This window comes from Octopus bimaculoides, chromosome 1 (genome assembly GCF_001194135.2).
Source record: "Octopus bimaculoides isolate UCB-OBI-ISO-001 chromosome 1, ASM119413v2, whole genome shotgun sequence".
In the NCBI taxonomy this organism is placed as follows: domain Eukaryota; kingdom Metazoa; phylum Mollusca; class Cephalopoda; order Octopoda; family Octopodidae; genus Octopus; species Octopus bimaculoides.
This window is the reverse complement of record NC_068981.1, coordinates 89,627,883-89,632,544: the sequence shown is the minus strand read 5'-3', so window position 1 is coordinate 89,632,544 and position 4,662 is coordinate 89,627,883. Positions and strand designations below refer to the sequence as shown.

Here is a 4,662-nt window from a genome sequence, read left to right as displayed (position 1 = left end):
GGGCAAGTGTTTTTACTAAAGTCTCGGGCCGACAAAAGCCTTGTTAGTGGATTTGTTAGACGGAAACTGAAACAAGTCCGTCGTATATATATGTATGTTTGTGTGTGTGTGCGTGTATGTTTGTGTGTGTGTGCGTGTATGTGTATGTGTGTGTGCATGTGTGTGTGTGTGTGTGTGTGTGTGTGTGTGTGTGCATGTGTGTGTTTGTTTGTATCTGTGTTTGTCCTCCCTCCATCGCTTAACAACTGATGCTGGTGTGTTTACGTCCCTGTAACTTAGCGGTTCGGCAAAAGACACCGATAAAATAAGTACTTACAAAGAATAAGTCCTGGGGTCGGTTTCTTCGACTAAATGCGGTGCTCCTGCATGGCCGCAGTTAAATGACTGAAACAAGAAAAAGAAAATAAAGAATATATATCTATTCTTCTCTGGTAAATCTCTATGAACTTCTAGTATTACTTGAAGAGGAAGGTGAGAGTAGAGAGGGAAGTTTTGTCTAATGAATATTTCAAAAAACGATGGGTGAATGTAACAAGGATGGCACGTGTGAATGACGGAGCCACCTTGAGCATAGTCCTATGAACCAGAAAATAAAGAAAAAAAGAGAGTCATTTACTGTAATATGTTTTTTGCATGACATTATTGCCCGAGGTTACGGTGGTCTTTTCCGTAGGATTTTCTTTCCATGCTTAAGCCTAAACTGTTTCCCATTTTACACTATGACACTTCTGTGATACACGATACCTATAGATCGTTTCTGTTATTTTACCACGATCCCTTTTGATCAAAAGGCTACCCCACCCTTTTTTCTTTCCTTCCCTAAAAGAAAAACTCTACTTTGTATTTTGTCTCCTGTCCGTTCAGCCTTGTGTGGCCAATAAAGAAACATATCTATCTATCTATCTATCTATCTATCTATCTATCTATCTATCTATCTATCTATCTATCTATCTAGTAGGTAAATTGAAATTTAGAGGTAATACTTGACAATTGTAAGCACCTGTGTATTCCAGCTAGTGGCTGCGGTGAAAGAATAAATTGTAAATCCAAAAAATAACAACAAAACTACAAAGGATTCCGCGGTACACGTGTTTCAAGCTTTACATGTGTATAATATAATATAATATAATATAATATAGCATAATATAATATGTGTATAATTTACAATGTAAAGCTATCCTCAGCCGCAAAATTATCTCTCTCCCAGGAAATTATACCATCTCGGCGTTGAAGTAGGAAGAAATGTGTGATGTAAGAGGTGAAGATCTTTTCGGTATTCTGTATAGTACTATATCTCGTATAATTCTCCACCCAGACATAATCTCTCCGGTCCTCCGAAAACCTTCCATACCTTGCCACGATTCAGTGTGTAGTGTTAAGTTGGTGGTTAAGAACAATAGAATACAATAGAATACATACACAGATATTCATGTAAAAAAGTAAGAATAAACTTAAAATAAAAATAAAACTTAAAATAAAATAAAATAAAAAATAAAGAAATAAAAAATAAAGAGAGTCATATCGGTGGGGCGGGTAATCTAGGAAGTAATAAGAGAAAGACTGGATAGTCAAGTAAGCTACATCTAAGCTATTTAGATGGGTTGGTGAAGGGTGGTGAGGAACAATCTAAATGTAGAAGAAGAAGATAAAGTGATAAATAGAATAGATACAGAGATCTTAAAGGTCGCAAGGGATAGATATGTATGAGCTGTGTCTGTCTATATCAGTGGTGGATCGTAAATAAGAAGTGTCATGCCAGAATAGACTTGGAACATGAAAGATGAAACATGATATTCTTGTGGTGAGTGGTCAGTGACGGGAATGTGAAAAACATGCAATGTTCTAAGGCAATGAACGACAATGACAACAAGAGTTGAAGGCGATGACAGAAACGTCAGCACGCCGAGAGAAATGCTTAGCGGTATTCCGTCTGTCTTTACGTTCTCAGTTCAAATTCCGCCGAGGTCGACTTTGCATTTCGTCCTTTCGGGGTCGATAGATTAAGCACCAGTTGTGTACTGGGGTCGACCTAATCGACTGGCCCCTCCCCTCCCCAAAAATGTCCGGCCTTGTACCTAAAGTAGAAAAGAATGGCAACAAGAGTTGTAAAAGCTTCAACAACAACAGTGGTGATGATGATGTTTATAAAACACAAAAGGCTCGTACGTACATGCAATAAGCATTACAAAGGTGGGGGTTTACAATACTAGTGGTTCTACAAATTTTTGTAAACATCAGTGGACGGGTGAGGACATTATACAATGGTTGGGTTTAAAATTTTGCAAACGACATGGAACAATCATGAAATTATTTGAAACCACACTGATATGAAATAATATATAATGATAATCCTAAAATTATGGAAAACATTTTAGATTCCCCTTGCACACCGGTATCAGAGAGGACTTACTAGTCTAGTTGACATCATATCTCTATCCCTCTGCTACCACTCTTCGAGCTGAGATTGGTACAAAAAAGGTTCTCATTAAAATATTATCTTTGTTTTAGTTTTGCTTTTTTAGTCGGGTAGATTATTCTAATTTACTGGTGTTCAGCTTCTTTGTGCAAATTAACGAGTGCTGTCAAACACTTTATTAACATTCTGTCAACTGAATGCATATAGAAGTCGTCTACTTTTCACTCTTCGTTGCAACATGTTATTCACTCTTCATCACTTGCGTCATCAACTATGGAACAGGTCATGGGGTAGAATTTGTGGAAATACGAAGAAATCGTTATGCGTATTGCCACTGGATGCATGGAAGTGGCGAAAGCCAAGTACATTCACAGACACATCAAAGTGGTGGCATTTCTGTACTAGAAATTATGTACTAAGTATAAGATGAAAATGACTGAGAAATGGCACTATCATCAGTAAAACATGGTCACTGAAAATAACTCTACTATTCCCTGAGATGTAATCATCCATTGTAAAAGAAAGATTGGAAAAATAACAAGTCTGACACCGTTATCAAGGAATGAGAATAAGTAGTGCATACTTCTCAACAGCAGTACAAGTGTCTTCAAAATGAATCATCCAGGATGTGAGGCATCAGAGTAAATATATTGTGTTGAGGAATAATTCATGAGCATTTTTTCAAATTTATTCTAAACAAAACATTTTCAATAAATGAATCAATGATATACTCACCATTATTGTTTCCGTCTTCGATGCATCGGCGTTAGAAATTTCCCGGTCTCGACTAAAACAATTCGTCCAACTAAGACCTCAATTCCACGTCATTACTGAATGATACTCTGAGCAAAGCGTTCGAAAGCGGTCGAAAGAGGTGAAAATCTGACAGCGCTAAATCTGGAGAGGATTGGGCAGCGCTTCCCATTTGAGTTCTTGATACACGGGTTTGATCATATTGGCGATGTGTTGACAGGCGTTGTCGTCTTGCAGAAGAACGCATATTCGGTCTTTTTTGATGAATTACTTTGTTGAGCCGGTGCAGTTGTAGAATGTAGAGATCTGCATTGAGTGTTTGGTTGCGCCCAAGCAGTTCGTAATGAATTTTGCCTCCTTCCCAGACCCATCATACACAAAATATACTCTTTAGAGGGTGAAGGTCTTGCTTAGCTCTCGGAGTTGCTTTTTTGTCGGGTCTGAGCCATTCTTTTCGCTGCTTCATATTGACGTAAATGCACCATTTTTCGACGCCGGTGACAACGCGGTAAAGAAAACGTTGTTTGTGACGATGTGTTGAGCGATGTCGGGCGAGCAAACTGGTGGTGATTGTGGAGCGTTGATTGTTGTTGTTTTCGCTCAAAGTGTGAGGCATCCAAGCGCCAAGTTCCTGAACCTTGCCGATTGAGTGAAAGTGGTTCATCATAGTCTTTTTTATCTCAATCCATCTACACCGCCAATTCTCCAGTCGTTTTACATGCATTTTCGTGAAGAAGTTGATTCAATCGCACTTCATTGAACTCAGTTGGTTGACTGGCGTGTGATACGTCTTTGAGGCCCAAACTCCCATTTTTGAAGCGCGAAAAACAAAGGCGGACGGTATATTGAAGCATTGCTCCTTCTCCATAGACAGTTCAAATCTCATGAGCAGTTTCTGTGGCTTTAACACCTCGATTAAATGCAAAAAGCAAATGGTATCGAAAATGCTCAGTTTTGTTCACTTGACATTCTAATTTAATGATCTGAAAATACACAAAAATCAACAAAATTAAAGAAATCAAAACTCACTATCTCGTAGAGCAATAAATTCTCTTTTAAAAAGTATAAAACATTTTGCCAACGAATTTTATTTCTGCGTGCATTTTGCAATTTGAAAATAAATGCCCATGAATTATTCCTCAACCCAATAGTACGAATAATTATTGGAATATAAGTTATGATTAAATGCATATGAACAAAATATTAAAATCCATAACAAACAATGCCTCATGCCTGTACCATTCCTTCAGTGTTTTGCTTGGTTATAAGCCAGAAATGATTCCGAAGAAAGCAGTAGTAATTTTTAAGATCGTTCAATTTTTCTCAACGGATCAATGAGCCGATTGAGTAAAGTTTTAAATAACGAACAGTAAATAAATCACTACTTGAGGCGGCTGTAAGTCGAATTTACGATTATAAAAAATGTGTAATGACCGTTATTTACGCCTTGTCTTACACACACACACAGACACACACACACACACACACACACA

At 37.8% G+C, this 4,662-nt stretch overlaps 1 long non-coding RNA gene across 2 annotated transcripts in view; it reads right to left on the bottom strand.

The window, feature by feature from the left end:
- The window catches only part of LOC106874235 (uncharacterized), a 20,163-nt gene that overhangs the window by 5,696 nt on the left and 9,805 nt on the right, over positions 1-4,662 (bottom strand). For both annotated transcript variants that reach the window (XR_008264199.1, XR_008264200.1), the window contains exons 2-3: positions 3,152-4,152; positions 317-384 (exon numbers count right to left, since the gene is read on the bottom strand). This is a non-coding gene — a long non-coding RNA (uncharacterized LOC106874235). The remainder of the gene's footprint in view (positions 1-316; positions 385-3,151; positions 4,153-4,662) is intronic.